The sequence below is a fragment of the Macaca nemestrina genome, chromosome 10 (genome assembly GCF_043159975.1).
Source record: "Macaca nemestrina isolate mMacNem1 chromosome 10, mMacNem.hap1, whole genome shotgun sequence".
Classification (NCBI taxonomy): domain Eukaryota; kingdom Metazoa; phylum Chordata; class Mammalia; order Primates; family Cercopithecidae; genus Macaca; species Macaca nemestrina.
In genome coordinates this window covers 69,769,016-69,789,239 of record NC_092134.1, presented here as the reverse complement: position 1 = coordinate 69,789,239, position 20,224 = coordinate 69,769,016, and the positions used below count along the sequence as shown (strand labels likewise).

Sequence of the window (20,224 nt, the reverse complement as noted above, 5' to 3'; positions counted from 1 at the left end):
ACATATTTACCTGTTTCTTTTTCATTCTTTCCTGCATCCCAGTCCTCCCCTCTGGAATCTCTGTCCTTCCATCTTATGTACATCTTTAGAAATTTCTCAAGTGACAGATTATATATTTTTATTTTAAAATGTTTTTATTTCACCTTCTCTTTTACAAAATACTTCCACTGGGTATAGACACTCAGAGCTGGCAGTTACTTGCTTCTCTGTGCACTGAGGTTATCAATCTACTGCCTCCTAACTTCCAGTTTCTATTGTGCTATCAAGAAGTTGACTGTCAGTCTAACCCTTAATTCACTAAACAGAATCATTTTTCTCTAAATCATATTTTTTCTGTAGCTTTATTACAATGTGTATTTCATTGTATTTACCCTACTCATGATTTGTTGTGCTTAAGCCTATTGATTGCCTGTAATCCCAGCACAATGAGAGGCTGAGGCAGGCAGATCACTTGAGGCCAGGAGTTTGAGACCAGCCTGGCCAACATGGTGAGACCCTGTCTCTGCTGAAAATACAAAAATTATCTGGGTGTGATGGTACATGCCTGCAATCCCAGCTACTCAGGAAGCTGAGGCAGGAGAATCACTTAACCCAGGAGCAGAGGTTGCAGTGAGCCGAGATTTCACCACTGCACTCCAGCCTGGGTGACAGAATGAGACGCTGTCTTAAAAAACTTGTTGATTGTTGTCTAAAACACCAAAAGCAATGGCAACAAAAGCCAAAATTGACAAATGGGATCTAATTAAACTAAAGAGCTTCTGCACATCAAAAGAAACTACCATCAGAGTGAACAGGCAACCTACAGAATGGGAGAAAATTTTTGCAATCTACTCATCTGACAAAGGGCTAATATCCAGAACCTACAAAGAACTCAAACAAATTTACAAGAAAAAAAACAAACAATCCCATCAAAAAGTGGGCAAAAGATATGGATAGACATTTCTCAAAAGAAGACATGCATACAGCCAACAGACACACGAAAAAATGCTCATCATCACTGGCCATCAGAGAAATGCAAATCAAAACCACAATGAGATACCATCTCACACCAGTTAGAATGGCGATCATTAAAAAGTCAGGAAACAACAGGTGCTGGAGAGGATGTGGAGGAATAGGAACACTTTTACACTGTTGGTGGGATTGCAAACTAGTTCAACCATTGTGGAAAACAGTATGGTGATTCCTCAAGGATCTAGAACTAGAAATACCATTTGACCCAGCCATCCCATTACTGGGTATATACCCAAAGGATTATAAATCATGCTGCTATAAAGACACATGCACATGTATGTTTATTGCGGCACTATTCACAATAGCAAAGACTTGGAATCAACCCACATGTCCATCAGTGACAGACTGGATTAAGAAAATGTGGCACATATACACCATGGAATACTATGCAGCCATAAAAAAGGATGAGTTTGTGTCCTTTGTAGGGACATGGATGCAGCTGGAAACCATCATTCTCAGCAAACTATTCCAAAAACAGAAAACCAAACACCGCATGTTCTCACTCATAGGTGGGAACTGAACAATGAGATCACTTGGATTCGGGAAGGGGAACATCACACACCGGGGCCTATTATGGGGAGGGGGGAGGGAGGAGGGATGGCATTGGGAGTTATACCTGATGTAAATGACGAGTTGATGGGTGCAGCACACCAACATGGCACAAGTATACATATGTAACAAACCTGCACGTTATGCACATGTACCCTAGAACTTAAAGTATTTAAAAAAAAAAAAAAAAAAAAAAAAAAAACTTGTTGATTGTTGGCTTTCATTATTCCTCAAAAATTTTCTCTGAATGTCCTCCTACCTCCTACCTATTATTTCTCTCCACTCTTTCTGAAATGCGGAGTTAAGTTCATGTTAGTCCTTAAGATCTTACCTAGCATTGTTTCTTCACCATTTTCCTCTCATCTTTTTCACTTTCTGATTCATTCTGCATAATTTTTTTGGCCTTATCTTTCCGTACATAAAATTTTATCTAGGTTTGACTAACTTGTTCTATTTGATTCATTTTCAAATCTGCTAGATCACATTTGATAGATTTCTATCCCCTGAATCCAGTTTCATTTTGCCTTTTATTTAAACAGTAAATAGTGTTGTTTTATAGACTGTCATAATTCCAGTATCTATAGATTTGCATGATTTCTTTTGATAATAGTGTCTGCTGGTTCTAATTGGTAATACTTTGTTTCTTTGTGTTGTCTTTGAGTATATGCTGTATGCTATTATATGCTGTATGCTGTAATACCCTAAAAAGGCGGGGCATGGCGGCTCACACCTGTAATCCCAGCACTTTGGGAGGCCAAGGCTGGTGGATCACCTGAGGTCAGGAGTTCAAGACCAGCCTGGCCAATATGGCAAAACCTTATCTCTGCTAAAAAATAAAAAAAATTAGCTGGGCATGGTAGCAGCTCCTATAATCCCAGCTACTCAGGAGGCTGAGGCAGGGAGAATTGCTTGAACTTGGGAGGCGGAGGTTGCAGTGAGCCGAGATCACACCACTGCACTTCAGCCTGGGTGACAGAGTGAGACTCTGTCTCAAAATAAGTAAATAAATAAATAAATAAATAAATAAATAAATAAATAAAGTATTATTCGTAGAAATAACTTGAAGCCTGGAATGAAAATATATTTCTCCAGAGAAGATCTTATAGTGTCCTTGGAGCATATTAGTCTGGTACCATTGTAAATTACATTTGTGGCTTGACATATTTTGGACCTCCCAGGTGATATAATTTGGGGGCTGCCCAGCTTCTTGAGTGCTAGTATACTACCAGTTCCTTTTTGCCCTGAGAGTATGGCTCTTTGGGTTCACAATTTAATGTGAGGGCAGTCACTTATTAGACATCCTACGTTGAGCAATTATTGGGCTTTGATTTCTGTTTGCTTTTCCTGGGAAGCTGTGACAGCCGGTATTCAAATTGACAACAATGGGCAAAACCCTGAGGACAAAGTCTCTACTCCCCTTATCTCTCCGACTTCCCAAATCCTCTTCAACCTTGGCCTGATGTCTTTTTACTATTTTGTCAGATTTTTAGTGCTTTTTAATAATATAGTAGGCTGGGTGCTGTGGCTTATGCCTGTAATCCCAACATTTGGGAGGCCAAGGCAGGAGGATTGCTTGAAGCCAGGAGTTCAAGAAGAGCCTGGGCAACATAGTGAGACCCCATCTCCACAAAAAAAAAAAAAAAAAAAATTCTGAAAAGTAGCCAGGCATGGTGGTGTACACTTACAGTCCTAGATTATGGGGAGGCTGAGGTGAAAGAATCACGTAAGCCCAGGAGTTTGAGGCTACAGTGAGCTGTGATCACACCACTGCTCTTCAGCGTGGGTAACAGAGCAAGACCCTGTCTCAAAAAAAAGAAGAGAAGAGAAAGAAAAGAGTTTACATTTTTCATCCAGCATTTTTAATAGTTTACAACAGGAAAGTCTGGCAAACTAACCTAAGCCACTATGGAAAAGGAAGTCCCATTATGTACTTTATATTCTCTTTCATACTTTTTCTTTTATTATTTCTCTAAGTGTGTTCCAAAGAATGTCTCACTTACTGATGTTTGCAAAGAGCCAACCAGCTTTGATTGCTTTTTGTTTTCTATTTTATTATTTTTTATAATTAATGCTTTCCTAGCATGTTTTAATTACTTTTCTTGATTCTAATTAGAATGCTCAGCTATTCCATTTTTCTTTTTTTCAAGTAATTGCATATAAAGTTATAGACATTTCTCTGAATACATTTTTATTTTAATTTGTCATGTTTTCTAGATGGTCTGTAATATCAGCCTTTACATCCCCTTTAAACAATTTATTTAGAAAAGTGTTTCAGTTTTTTTAACTTGAATATTTTTATCCTATATTTTTATTATTAATCTGTCTACATTGCTATAAGTTCAGAGAATGTGGGCTTTAATTATTTTTATTGAGATTTTCTTTACGAACAAATATATGATCAAATATATTTGTGTTCCATAGGTGTTTGCAAATAATATTCATTCTCTGTTCAAGACAAAATTCTTCATTAGATATTAATTCAAATGTTTTGTTATTGAAATCCCCTATAATTATATTTTTAATTTTCTGAATTTGTCTATTTCTGAGAACAGAGTTGGGGTAGGCAGAATAATGGTCCCCCAAAGACGTACATATCTTAATCCCTGAAAACTGTCAATGTGTTACTTTACATGGCAAAGAAGAATTAGGTTTCAGTTGGAATTAAGATTGTGAAAAGGCTGACCTTAAAATAGGGAGATTGGCCAGGCATGGTGGCTCACGCCTGTTATCCCACCACTTTGGGAGGCTGAGGTGGGTGATTGCTTGAGCCCAGGAGTTCCAGACCAACCAGGACAACTTAATGAGACTCTGTCTCTACAAAAAATGAAAAAAATCAGCCAGATGTGGTGGTGCATACCTGTACTCCCAGCTACTCAGGTGACTGCGATGGGAGAATTGCTTGAGCCGGGGAAGTCAAGGCCGCAATAAGCTATGATCACTGCTACTGCACTCCAGTCTAGGCAACAGAGCAAGACTGTCTCAAAAAAAAAAAAAAAAAAAAGGAGATTATCCTGGATTATCTGGATAGATCCAGTGTAATCAGAAAGGCTCTGAAAAGTAGATGATGGAAGAAGTGGGCCATAAGTCAAGAAATGTGGGAGGCTGCTGGAAGCTGGGAAGGGCAAGGACACAGCACTATGGAAAATACTGTCAACAATATACCGTCATTGTTATTTTCTCTCAGAGCCTCCGAAAATGAATACAGCCCTGAGGACACCTTGCTTTTAGCCCAGTGAGACCCATTTTAGACTTCTAGAGAATCAGATAGTAAATTTGTGGTGTTGTTAGCCACTAAATTTGTGATAATTTGTTACAGCAATGATGAAAACTAACATAAAAGGCTTTTAAAAATCTCTTTGTATTCTTAACATTTTTGCTGTGTAATTTTTGCATAAAGATACAAACACCTCATACTGTATTATAATTAACATAATGGCACGATGCCATGCAATCCTTTCCACCATGAATGTTTTTCCTAATTTTAATATTACTGGAACTTTATTATCATTTTGCTGTTTTATTGTTCCTGTTTTTATTTTCAAACTTCCTGCTCATTTGTTTGTTAACTCTATTTGACAATTTCTGTGATCATCGTTGTTCACTGTAATGTCTAAGCTGTGCCTTATTCCTGCCATTTTGTTTCATGTTCTGATTGTTTATGTTTTGCTCTCTTTTTTCTTTCAGGTGGGATTAATCAGGACTTTGGGGTGAGGTGGGGGCTATTCATTGGTTCTTTGTTTTCTCTAGTTATTCATTCTATTTCTGGCAATTTCCCTTTTTTACTTTCTTTTTTGTTTCTTCCTTTCTCTCTCTTTTCTTTATCAAAAGACATTAATGAGCAGGTTTTGAGGGAAAAAAATCTCAGGGTTTTGACTTTTTTCTCTCCTTAACACATCTTCACAACCACTTTAATAATATCTTTATATCACAAATTCCCCTTTTTTCAATTTATTTTTACTTTTCCCGAATTTTTCTGGATTCCTGCCTCAAGGAATTCTCCTAAAGAGTATTTAGATGGTAAACTTTCTGAGACTAACAAGTCTGCAGATGTCTTTATTTTACCTTCACATTTGAACACCAATTTTCTGTATAAAGGTATTGGCTAAAATAATAGCACTGTCTCAAGTTTTGAGGGTATCACTACCTTATCTTCATGCATCTGGTGTTATTAATGAGTAGTGTGATTTAGTTTGATATTTTTATGATAGGCACTTTGCATTTTATTTCTTGTAGCTCTTGCCATTTTCTTTATCTTTGGCGTTCAGACATGTCACCATGCTGTTTATAGGCATAGATGTGCTGTCCCCACCCCCTACCACCCTGAATCCTTCTACCCACCAGTCAGAGGATCTCTTCAATCTAAAGATTAGAGTCATTATTCTACTTCCTCGATTATTTGTTCATTTTCCCCACACTTTTCTTTCTCAATATCTCCATAAAACCGTATGTTTCTCTAGATCTACCCTCCATGACACTTATCTTTGCCGTCACATGTGTTTGCCTTGGCTTTTTGCTTTCAGCTCTGGATGTAGCACTCTGAATCATCACCCAGTCCAGTAATGCAGTCTTCAGTAATGTCCACTCTGCTATATAGCTCGGTTATTTCTTTCTCTTTTTTATCAGAAAGTTTTTAACTTCCAAGAAAATTGCTTCTTTCTCATAATATACTTTTCTTTTTTATGGACAAAGTATGCTTCAAATCTCTAGGATACTTATTTTGTTTATTCTAAAATTTTCTCTTTTCCCTGTATTAACTCTGTTCACTTGGGGCATTTCTTTTCCTATTTCTTGAATCTGAGCCTCTCCCTCACGATATTGACTTTTCTCAAATAACTGCTAATTTTTAATTACCTAATCCTGTTTATATATTTGTAGGTGGACATTTAAATTTTACAATGAGGCTTAAGCACTCTTTCAAGGTATCTTTGGCATCAAAACTCCCACTTCAGAGAACTTTTACTAGTGGGCTTTGACCTGAGAGTGGGGGAATGAACACAACTGTTATTCCACTCTTTAATTAAAACGTTGACTGTCCATCACCCTGGCCTTTATCCATACTCAACTGGAGTTGGGGTTATTCTGGGATTCTTCCGGGAAAACTCACATTTTATTTCCTTTACTTATATAGGATTATATCTTCTTCATCTGTTTCATATCTTCCAGAAATTGCTTATTGTTGTGGCCTTTTCCCTCTTAATTCTCATAATAACCTAATAAAATAAGTACAATATTATGCCCACTTTAAAAAGAGAAAAATAAGGGACAAAAACTTTAAGGAGCTAGCCTCAGATCTCACAGTCAGTGTCAGGATCAATATTTAAAATCAGCTCTAGAGACCACGCTTTGACAACTTTCACCAGCCATTTAGAGCAGGGCTAGAAAAGCTTCCCAGTGTGTTTCATTTAGCTTTTGACTGTACAATATTAAGGAACATTATTGGGAAACTTAAAGTGACCTCCAGCCCACAAGGTTCAAGGAAGCTGAACTTTGCTTATAAATCTGGGAAAAAATAAACATCCCAATTGTCCAGCAGGATATGAACTTACTCACCTAAGACAAAAAATAAATATATATGTGTGGGTTTTCTCTAAGACTTGAAATAAAACTGAAAAGACTGTATTTAAAGTTTGACAAAAATCCAAGATTTCTTTGTAATGGTTCTTAAGTATCTATGAAGTTTCTTATTTGCTTAAATGGAAGTTCTGAAATAGTCACGTATGCCATACTGGTGACTAAAGCCAAAACTATACAGGAAATTGAGAATCAGCTTTCTCATGAGAAATTTCAAGTGTATTTTTTACAGTGAGGGAACTACAATGAGTGGATTAAATACATACCAAAAAGAAACAGAAAACTCTTATTTCTTAAACAGTTAAGAAACTTCCAATGTTTTTAGGTATTATTTTTCATATATGTATACATTTTGTGCTTTTCATACAAAACATAATTTTGCATCCTATATACTCTCACTTCTCTTTTTTAAGTGAAAATAGTTATATTGGGTTTGGGGGATTATGCTATATATTTGTTTGCTTATGTTACATAATATATTATATAATGTTCATATAGAAATGGTACAATTAGCTATAAATATAGTACCCAAAGATAACCATGATTTTTAATACATGGATGGATGATAATGCTTAGACAGGCAAAATGGCAACTTTACAAAACAGCAATAACACAGAATAGCTATACACATATGTATGTATGTATATATGTATAGCTATTCTATGTTGTTGAATATATATTGTGTGTGGTGTGTGTATATATGTATATAAATAGTATATGTATGCATATATATATGTTGTAGCTAAAAAAAGACTTTGCAGTGTGTGTGTATATATATTGAGTATATATACATATATTGTGTGTATATATACACAATATATGTACATATAAATTGTGCATATTTTTCCGTGGCACAAATACCAACCACATTATAGTGGCTGTATACTACTCTATCTTATAGTTGTATACCATAATTTAGTTAAACTATGCCCTTCTAATAATCATTTAAGATAGTCCTGATTTTTCATAATTTTACACAGTCCTACATATGTATCATCATTTGTTCGTCTGATGTATACAAAGAATAAATGCCTGGCTATAAGAGGATACTGTTCCAGTCAACTTTAATATAGAGAAGTTATCACAATTTAAACTCCCAAAAAGAAGATATAAAAGGACCCATTTTTGTTCTCACTGCACCAAAACAAATATAATTATTCTTTTTATCCTTTCCTATATAATATTATTTCTTTGAATTGAACTTTTTCTGTTTCACCTGAGATATATAATTCCAAAAGAAGTTAAGCATCTCTTAATATGTTCATTGAATCTATATCTTTTTCTAGAAAATTCCTTTATTGGGCCACATCTATTTTTACAACTGTCTGCTAGCATTTTTCTAGCTGAATACTGAGATTTTTTTATTTTCTTAAATTTATCATATATATAATTTATATAGTACTTATTATATATTTAGCAAAATTTTTTTAGTTATCTGTCTTTGAATGTTATTTATGAAGTTTTTATGTAATAGAAAATTTTAATCTTTAGCTAGGCTGTTTCATCAACCTTTTCCTTTATGATAACTGCTTAGAAAAACTGTCTCCTATATATTAGTCTTCTAACACTTTGAGGATATCACTATTAATATTTAACTCTCTTTACTACATATGGAATTTGTTTAAGCATAAACTATAAGAAAAAGATTAAAGTTTAATTTATCTTTGTTTTCAATCACAAGTGATTTCATTCAATTTTTAGACAAATATTTATGAAGCATCTACTATGCACCATTCAAAATGGGATAGCCTCATGAACTGGATAGGCATAGTCTTATCCCTTGCAGCACTTATTATTTAGCAAAAGAAAGAGAAACAAGAAAACAAATATATAAGTACAAAAATTGTGATAAATGGTACCAAGCAAAACATTAGATATCCTGATGAGGAAAATCAGGGAAGGGACACATTTAGATAAGATGGCTAAAAATGGTCTTTCAGAGAGAGCTAAACACTGAAGGACAAGAAAAAGCCAGCCACACACGGAGCAGGGAGAAGAGAGCAGCCTGGGTGATAGGAGAATGTGCAAATGATGCGAGACAGGAAGAGTTCATGTTCTGGGACCTGAAAAAGGACATTTGCCTTCCTTCCTTGTGAAGTGTCTGGTGAAATGTTTTGCTCATTTTCATACTGGGTTATCTTTTACTTATCAGCAGCCAGGGTAATACAAATCACATTCACAATTAGATATTACTCTCCCAGCAGATTAACAGTAATTTTAAACTCTTACATGTGTTGCTGAAAATGTGGAGCAATAGGAATCCTACTCTATTTGCTGGCAAATAAATTTGTACACCCCCACCCCCCAGTTTTTTGTTTTGTTTTGTTTTGTTTTGTTTTTTGAGACAGGATCTCACTCAATCACCCAGGCTGGAGTGCAGTGGTGCAATCTCGGCTTACCACAACCTCCACCTCCCTGGCTCAAGCAATCCTCCAACTTCACCTTCCTGAGTAGCTGGGACTACAGGTGCACATCACCATGCCCAGCTAATTTTTTTTGTATTTTAACTGGAGATGGGGTTCACCATGTTGCCCAGGCTGGTCTCAAACCTGTGGTTGGATGGGATTCAGTTTATGATAATGAGTGGGTATAAATGTGATACTCACTTTGCTATATCAGTGTTTTGATGATGGCATGTTTTTTGTGAGTTGTTTGTTTGTTCACCTCTACTAGTATTTGTTCCCACTTCATCTATACCCCCCTTCAAATTTTATACACCGGACACCTAACAGCTATACTTTCCAGAATCCCTTGCCAGCAGAATTCATTTTAGATTCTTCCAATGAGAAACACCCATGAGAGGCAGAAGGCAAAAAAGAAGCAAAAACTATTGTTGCTCCCTTGGAGCAGCAGACACAAGTATGGGCTTCAGAAGAGAGCCAACAGAAAGCTCTGCAGCAGCTAAGCTAGTAGGGGCTTTGCAAATCATTCACTTTGATGGTACTGGCCACCAAGATCATTCCTGACATTTTTCAATTATCTCTGCATCTTTCTGATTCCCCAAAAGCAAACTGCAACTTTCTTTGGTCTTTATTGCCCCAGCCTTTCTCCTGGTGCTATAATATCCTATTTCAAATCCACTCTTGCTTGAAACATCTAGACATGTTTGTTTTCCTGACCAACCTATGACTTATATGATGTTATTTTGTTATGGTCAAAAGTTTTGAAAGTAAACCAAACAATGGGGCTTCTCTTATATAGTTTAAGGTATCAATTACTTAAAGTGGTGACATTTGGTATTTCTACAGTCTCCATAACTTAGATGTACATAACAAATTTACACTTTTCAATATACTTTCTTATTCGTTATCACATTTAATGCTGTATTTCTTGTTTTTCACAAATATTTATTTCTAAAAACACAGAAGAATATCTTTGTAAAACTTTGCAATTAGTAAATTACAAAGTCCTTTTTATCTCAGTCAACTCTTGCTCTAAGGCAAGTTTTGTTATATTCCCCATCTTTAGCTGAGAAAACTGAACTTGTTTCTGTCACAATTATTTTATTTAAGTGAGCCAATAAATGGTATCTTATTGCAGTTCTACATTTCAGCAATATATATATGTTTGTGTTTTAATCTATCTTAACTTTGAGTTAGTCCTCCTGATATTTTAAATTGTCAAATAGGCTTGGCATAGATATTAGGAAATTATGAATATTTTAAACAAAAGAATTTTTAAAATTTACTTTAGCCTATTGAATCGAAGATAATAGTCCCATACCTATAAAATAGTGAGTTAGGACAAAATTATATCTAGGTTTTCTTTTCAGTTCTATACACTATTCAGGCTTTAAATGAAAATGACTTAAACTCAGGGAATATAAAATTCTCCAAGGGTCAAACATGTAAGAACTCTGCAATAGAAATGAAGATAAATATGACAGAAATTTAAGAAGAAGCATGAAGATTCAAAAAACTTATGTACTCATCTCAGTTTCTCAAGAATGGATCCTAATTCTAGTTGAAGGGAAGAAACACTAATATTTTAGGATGCATAATAAATTCAGGACAGATTCCTACACTGGCTGATTTAATGATTTAACATTAGCTGGTTAAATAATACTACAGAATAGTTATCACCTCTGTTTTCACAGATCAGAGAACCAAGGAAAAAAATACTCCATCTATGTGTTAAGGCCTCTAGCTTCATATATTCCTCTGAGTAGTTGCTGCTTGAGGCCTCAGTGTTCTAGTTGGAAACTAATTGGAGGGTTTGATCATTCTGAGAAGTCAAGGTGTTTTGTAAAGGTTTTGGGGGACAGCTAATGTTTCTCACAATTCTGCATTTCTTCTGAAAAGAGGTTTGGCAGCATTTGTTCTGGACTATCTTTTTTAGGAAAATTGTATAGCAAATAACCATGGAAGTTAGCAATAGGATCTCCTGCTGGAGCACAGGATAGATTTGCTTGCTTTTCAGGATAATAAAAATAATGTCCTTCCACTATTTACAATAGCAAAGACTTGGAACCAACCCAAATGCCCATCAATGATAGACTGGAATAAAGACACTGTGGCACATGTATACCATGGAATACTATGCAGCCATTAAAAAGAATGAGTTCATGTCTTTTGCAGGGACATGGACGAAGCTGGAAGCCATTATTCACAGCAAACTAACACAGGAACAGAAAACCAAACACTGCATGTTCTCACTTATAAGTGGGAGTTGAACAATGAGAACACATGGACACAGGGAGGGGAACATCACACACCATGGCCTGGGGCATGGCGGGGAAGCAGGAGGGACAGCATTAAGACAAATACCTAATGCATGTGGGGCTTAAAACCTAGATGATGGGCTGATGGTGCAGCAAGCCACCATGGCACATGTATACCTATGTCACAAACCTGCATGTTCAGCACATGGATTCCAGAACTTAAAGTAAATTTTTAAAAAATAGTAAATAATAATATTGTCCTCCTCTGGGGCAAAAGTTGGGCAGGCTTTCTGGCAGCCCCCTTAAAAGAGATTCAGGTTTCCTAAACTCAGGATCCCCCAGCTATAACACAAACTACTGTGGTGGCTGTGTCACTTTCCCTGAAACATGGGGGCAAGGGGAAACTAGGCTGACATGAAGCTCATACCATCTGCTTGCTATGAGTCCTTTGTCACTGATTCCAGAGTCTCTTGTCTTCTGCCAGTCTCCATAAAATTGTGGCAGTCTAACTTGCTAGCTTGAAAGTGGCATAAAAATCTCAAACTCCCCATGGTTTGTGGTACAAGATTGGTAAGTTAATAAGTGGTAGAGTTTTTATTGAACCTAGACTTCTCTAACCGAAAATCTGTACACTTAACCAATACATGACACTATCCTAAGATCACAGTAAGAAAGTAATCTTGACGTAAGTGAATTGACCAGTACCTACATATGAGTAGTAAACTAGTCCTGGAAAATAATGGAGCCATTTTTAAAAATTTTCTTCTCCTTGAGATTCAAGTTTGTGTTCTTACGTGCATTTCCCTGATGCCATTGACTTCCTGCATCATTCAGGAAGGATTTCCAGTAAATATTCCCTTCACTGTGCACTGAACCCCCAAATTCCCCAAACTCACTTTTTCTCTTACCTATGAGGGAATTCAAATAATCTTTCATTACAAAATCCTTATACCGATGCCTTCTTGTTGACTTATTTCTTGGATAGGCATTATCTCTCATTTAGACTCTAATATCTTCACAGGAAATCTTTTCTTCTATTTTGCATTTTTCTTAGTGCCTAACATTGCCCCACATGGAATAGCCTACAGATAGTTACTTGTCAACTGATAAGCCTCCAACAAAGACAATCTGAACACATTCTTTAGTTGTCTGTGAATCCTCTGCCTTCTCTGTTATTTACATTTCAGCATCTGAAAAGAGTTGGACAAAACCATACACCTGAGTAAACTCACTTCACATCAGTCATCTCAAACCTCATATGACCTGTCAAATTTATCTAGCAATCCTACTCTCTCTCAAGCAAGTCTGCTCTCTTACTCCCCTCACGGCACTTACTTTTCCTCCCTTCTCCTTATTCTCAGCTAGCAACTTTGCCTGTAGTCTACATCATTACAAAAACTAAGGCCATAAGATGACAATCCCTTCATCTTGCAACCACCAACTCTACACATTTAACCTGCAACCTTGTTCATCTGCATGTTTCTACCAATTACATCTGGCAAGGAATAGTTCTCATCTTTTGTAGAATTAACCACTGTATCCTTTTTAAGAATATTAAAAATAAAAAAGCAATAAAAAAGTTCATTATATGCTGTTAGTTCAAAAAGCTAGTTACAAAGTGGCATATGTAAAAATCGTATCGCTGTATTCACAGAAAAAAACTTGAGATATATATTCAAATTTTAAGAGTGAATTTTTATCATAATTTTGTTTTCATCTTAATGATCTTTTATATGATCTAATTATTTTCACTACAATGTGCTACTTCTATAATAAAAGTGTTGATTTTAAAAACAATAGAAAAGTAGAAGTTGGTACTATGGAAAGGAATCTTTTTTGATGTTTCTATACATTGAGCTTACTATTTTATTTTGAATGATATCTTTTCACTAGGTAGATAGATAAATAATTTGCAAGCATTTGCAAGAAGGTAACATTTGGAGATTATTAAATGGTAACTACTAAATTACCCTCCAATCTCCACCACCAATTCAGCTACAACCTCCCACCTCCTTTATCACATTACCATGCTTTACTTTTTAAAAATTTTCCTCTTAGCCTTCTATGTGAAGTCAGGTTATTTACACACTAGCCTACTTGTCTATTTTTCTCCACCTCGGTGTAATCTCCATGAGATCAGGGACTTGCTCAAGGTCCCAGGTACTGGGACATGCTTAAAGCTATATCCCAGTACCTGGAACTGGTAGATGCTCAATAAATATGTGTTGAATTAAATATATAGTAGATGCTCAATAAATAGGTATTGAATTTTAAAAAGAGAGAGACAGAGAATGTTAAACGTTGGGTCACTCTCCTATCATGCATTATCAGTCTTTTCCCTCTTGCTGGTGGATCATTCCCATTAACATACATATGTGTGTTAAATCTTTATCATTTATTAATTTTTCTGAGGAATTGTCAGCTTCCTTCTTATTCATTCTTAGAAAGTTTATATTTTATGAATATTTACCTTTACTAACAAATGTCACAAATATGTTCTCTGCTGCTTGCCTTTAAGTTTAAGTCTTTAAACATAAAAATTTTTCATAACCAAAAATGTAGGTCATCCCTTTATTTTTTCAGAGATGTGTTTATTGCTTAGTAGGATCTTTTATCAGTCCAAAATTTGGTAAATTATTTTATTTTATTTTTGTATATATTTTTAGCTTTCTTATGTATGGACAATCTAGAATTCATTTATGTGTATAGTATGTTAGCAATCTTGCATTTTCTTTTCAGATCTATAGCTAATGTTTTCATGCTATTAGCTAAGTAGTTAACCATTACATGCAAACTTTACCATACACTTAAGCTTTAAATATGTAGGTGTATTTCTGTTCACTCATTTTTTTCTTCATTCATCTTTGCCTATAGATACTTAAAATTCTAGCTTTATGGAACAATTTGACATCTAATCGGATCACTTCTTCCTTTTTATTTTTCCCTTTTTAGAATTTTCTTGGCAATTCTCAGACATTTACTCTTACAGATGACCTTTAGCGTTAACTTTTTAAATTCCATTTTTAAATCCAATTAAGTTTTGTTTGTGGCTGCATTGACTCTTATTTTGAGAAGACTTGACATTTACAGCGGTGAATCTTCCCATACAAAAATATAAATTCATTTTCGCTCCATGTTCAGTTATACTCTTATGTCTTTAATAAAAATTTTATAGCATATAGGAAGAGAGATGTAAGAGGGACATTTTATTTATTTATTTATTTATTTATTTTATTATACTTTAAGCTCTGGGATACACGTGTAGAACACGCAGGTTTGTTACATAGGTATACGTGTGCCATGGTAGTTTGCTGCACCCACCAACTCATCATCTAGGCTTTAAGCCACACATGCATTAGGTATTTGTCCTAATGCTCTCCCCTCCCTTGCCCTCCACCCCCCTAGCAGACCCTGATGTGTGATATTCCCCTCCCTGTGTCCATGTGTTCTCATTGGTCAACTCCCACTTATGAGTGAGAACATGCGGTGCTTGGTTTTCTGTTTCTGTGTTAGTTTGCTGAGGATGATGGTTTCCAGCTTCATCCATGTCCCTGTAAAGGACATGAACTCATTCTTTTTTATGGCTGTATAGTATTCCAGGGTATGTGCCACATTTTCTTCATCTAGTCTATCATTGATGGAAATTTGTATGGGTTCCAAGTCTTTGTTATTGTAAATAGGGCTGCAATAAACATATGTGTGCATGTGTCTTTATAGTAGAATGATTTATAATCCTTTGGGTATATACCCAGTAATGGGATTGCTGGATCACATGGCATTTCTTGTTCACAGTCCTTGAGAAATCGCTACACTGTCTTCCACAATGGTTGAACTAATTTACACTCCCACCAACAGTGTAAAAGCATTCCTATTTCTCTACATTCTTTCCAGCATCTGTTATTTCCGGACATTTTAATGATCGCCATTCTAACTGGTGTGAGATGGTATCTCATTGTGGTTTTGATTTGCATTTCTCTAAAGAACAATGATGATGAGCTTTTTTTCATATGTTTGTTGGCCGCAGAAATGTCTTCTTTTGAGAAGTGCCTGTTCATATCCTTTGTCCACTTTTGATGGTGGTGTTTTTTTCTTGTATGTTTGTTTAAGTTCCCTGTAGATTCTGGATATTACCCCTTTGTCAGATGGATAGATTGCAAAAATTTTCTCCCTTTCTGTAGGGTGCCCGTTCACTCTGATGATAATTTCTTTTGCTGTGCAGAAGTTCTTTAGTTTCATTTGATCCCATTAGTCAATTTTGGCTTTGTTACCATTGCTTTTGGTGTTTTAGTCATGAAGTCTTTGCCTATGTCTATGTCCTGAATGGTATTGCCTAGGTCTTCTTCTAGGGTTTTTATGGTTTTAGGTCTTATGTTTAAGTCATCAATCCATCTTGAGTTAATTTTTGTATAAGGTTTAAGGAAGGGGTCCAGGTTCAGTTTTCTGCATATGCCTAGCCAGTTTTCCCAACATCATTTATTGAACAGGGAATCCTTTCCCCATTGCTTGTTGTTGTCAGGTTTGTCAAAGATCAGATGGTTTTAGATATGCTGTGTTATTTCTGAGGCCTCTGTTCTGTTCCATTGGTCCATATATCTGTTTTGATACCAGTACTATGCTGTTTTAGTTACTGTAGGCTTGTAGTATAGTTTGAAGTCATATGGCATGATGCCTCCAGATTTGTTCTTTTTGCTTAGGATTGTCTTGACTGTACAGGCTCTTTTTTGGTTTCATATGAAATTTAAAGTAGCTTTTTCTAATTTTGCAAAGAAAGTCACTGGCAGCTTGATGGTAATAGCATTCAATCTACAAATTACTTTGGGCAGTATGGCCATTTTCATGATATTGATTCTTCCCATCCATGAGAATGAAATGTTTTTCCATTTGCTTGTGTCCTCTATTATTTCCTTGAGCAGTGGTTTGTAGTTCTCTTTGAAGAGGTCCTTCACATCCCTTGTAAGTTGTATTTCTAGGTATTTTATTCTCTTTGTAGCAACTGTGAATGGGAGTTCACTCATGATTTGGCTCTCTGTCTATTATTGGTGTATAGGAATTCTTGTGACTTTGGCATGTAGATTTTATATCTTGAGACTTTGCTGAAGCTGCTTATCAGCTTAAGGAGTTTTGAGGATGAGATGATGGGGTTTTCTTAATATACAATCATGTCATCTGCAAACAGAGACAATTTGCCTTCCTCTTTTCCTATTTGAATACCGTTTATTTCTTTCTCTTGCCTGATTGCCATGGCCAGAACTTCCAATACTATGTTGAATAGGAGTAGTGAGAGAGGATATCCTTGTCTTATGCCAGTTTTCAAAAGGAATGCTTCCAGCTTTTGCCCATTCAGTATGATATTGGCTGTGGGTTTGTCATAAATAGCTCTTATTTTGAGATACATTCCATCGATAGCTAGTTTATCGAGCATTTTTAGCATGAAGGGGTGCTGAATTTTATCAAAGGCCTTTTCTGCATCTATTGAGATAATCATGTGATTTTTGTCATAGGTTCTGTCTATGTGATGGATTACATTTATTGATTTGCGTATGTTGAACCAGCCGTGTATCCCAGGGATGAAGCTGACTTGATCATGGTAGATAAACTGGTTGATGTGCTACTGGTTGATGTGGTGGATAAGCTGGTTGATATGTCGTTGGATTTGGTTTGCCAGCATTTTATTGAGGATTTTCACATCAATGTTCATCAGGGATATTGGCCTGACATTTTCTTTTTTTTTGTTGTGTCTCAACCAGGTTTTGGTATCAACCAGGTTTTGGTTTTATGAGGCCAGGATGATACTGGCATCATAATATTAATTAGGGAGGAGTCCTTCTTTCTCCATGGTTTGGAATAGTTTCAGAAGGAATGGTACCAGCTCCTCTTCGTACCTCTGGTAGAATTCAGCTGTAAATCCATCTGGTCCTGGGCTTTTTTGGTTGGTAGGCTATTAATTACTGCCTCAATTTTTAGAACTTCTTATTGGTCGATTCAGGGATTGGAGTTCTTCCTGGTTTAGTCTTGGGAGGCTGTATGTGTCCAGGAATTTGTCCATTTCTCCTAGATTTTCTAGTTTATTTGCATAGAGGTGTTTATAGTATTCTCTGATGGCAGGTTGTATTTCTGTGAGATCAGTGGTAATATACCCTTTATCATTTTTTATTGTGTGTATTTTATTCTTCTCTCTTTTCTGCTTTATTAGTCTGGCTAGTAGTCTATTGTGTTAATCTTTTCAAAAAAACAGCTCATGGATTCATTGATTTTTTGAAGAGTTTTTTGTGTCTCTATCTCCTTCAGTTCTGCTCTCAACTTAGTTATTTCTTGTTTTGAATCTGTTTGCTCTTGCTTCTCTAGTTCTTTTAATAGTGATGTTAGGGTGTCGATTTCAGATCTTTCCCACTTTCTCCTGTGGGCATTTAGTGCTATAAATTTCCCTCTAAACACTGCTTTAGCTGTGTCCCAGAGATTCTGGTACGTTGTGTCTTTGTTCTCATTGGTTTCAAAGAATTTATTTATTTCTGTCTTAATTTCGCTATTTACCCAGTAGTCATTCAGGAGTAGGTTGTTCAATTTCCATGCAGTTGTGTGGTTTTGAGTGAGTTTCTTAATCCTGAGTTCTAATTTGATTGTACCATGGTCTGAGAGACTGTCTGCTATGCATTTGCTGAAGAGTGTTTTATTTCCAATTATGTGGTCAATTTTAGCATAAGTGTGATATGGTGCTAAGAATGTATATTCTATTGATTTGGGGTTTATAGTTGTGTAGATGTCTATTAGGTGTGCTTGGTCCAGAGCTGAGTTCAAGTCCTGAATATCCTTGTTAATTTTCTGTCTCATTGATCTAATATTGAGAGGGGTAATTAAAGTCTCCACTACTATTGTGTGGGAGTCTTAGTGTCTTTGTAGGTTTCTAAGAACTTGCTTTATGAATTTAAGTGCTCCTATGTTGGGTGTATGTATATTTAGGATAGTTAGCTCTTCTTGTTGCATTGATCCCTTTACCATTATGTAATCCTCTTCTTTGTTTTTTTTTTTAATCTTTGTTGGTTTAAAATCTGTTTTATTAGAGACTAGGGTTGCAACTCCTGCTTTTTTTGGCTTTCCATTTGCTTGGTAAATATTACTCCATTCCTTTATTTTGAGCCTATGTGTGTCTTTGCACCTTAGATGGGTCTCCTGAATACACCAAACCAATGGGTCTTGACTCTTTATCCAATTTGCCTATCTGTGTCTTTTAATTGGGGCATTCAGCCCATTTACATTTAAGGTTAATATTGTTATATGTGAATCTGATCCTGTCATCATGATACTAGCTGGTTATTTTGCACATTAGTTGATGCAGTTTCTTCATAGTGTCGTTGGTCTTTATATTTTGATATGTTTTTGCAGTGGCTGGTACCAGTTTTTCCTTTCCATATTTAGTGCTGCCTTAAGGAACTCTTGTAAGGCAGGCCTTGTGGTGACAAAATTCCTCAGGATTTGCTGGTCTGTAAATGACTTTATTTCTCCTTTGCTTATGAATCTTAGTTTGGCTAGATATGAAATTTTGGGTTGAAAATTCTTTTCTTTAAGAATGTTGAATATCGGCCCCCCACTCTCTTCTGACCTGTAGGGTTTCTGCAGAGAGATCCACTGTTAGTCTGATGGGCTTCCTTTTGTGGGTAACCTGACCTTTGTCCCTGGCTGCCTTTAACATTTTTCCTTCGTTTCAACCTTGATGAATATGATGATTATGTGTCTTGGGGTTGCTTTTCTCGAGGAGCATCTGAGTGGGGTTCTCTGTATATCCTGAATTTGAATGTTGACCTGTCTTGCTAGGTTCAGGAAGTTCTGGATAACATCCTGAAGTGTATTTTCCAACTTGTTCCATTCTCCTCATCACTTTCAAGTACACCAATCAATCATAAGTTTGGTCTATTTCACATAGTCCCATATTTTTTGGAGGCTTTGTTCATTCCTTTTCATTCTTTTTCCTCTAATCTTGTCTTCACACTTTATTTCATTAAGTTTATCTTCAATCTCTGATATCCTGTCTTCCACCTGATTAATTTGGCTATGGATATTTGTATATGCTTCACGAAGTTTTTTTGCTGGTTTTTCTGCTCCATGAGATCATTATATTCTTTTCTAAACTGGTTATTCTAGTTATAGTTTCTGTAACCTTTTATCAAGTTTCTTAGCTTCCTTACATTGCATTAGAACATGCTCCTTTAACTCAGAGGAGTTTGTTATTATCCACCTTCTGAAGTCTACTTCTGTCCATTCATCAAACTCATTCTCCATCCAGTTTTGTTCCCTTGCTGGTGAGGAGTTGTGATCCTTTGGACAACAAGAGGCATTCCGGTTTTTGGAATTTTCAGCCGTTTTGCACTGGTTTTTCCTCATCTTCATGGATTTATCTACCTTTGATCTTTGATGGTAATAATCTTTGGATGTGGTTTT

At 35.9% G+C, this 20,224-nt stretch overlaps 1 long non-coding RNA gene across 2 annotated transcripts in view; it reads left to right on the top strand.

The window, feature by feature from the left end:
- The window catches only part of LOC105474031 (uncharacterized), a 52,824-nt gene that overhangs the window by 6,804 nt on the left and 25,796 nt on the right, over positions 1–20,224 (top strand). The window lies entirely within an intron of this gene.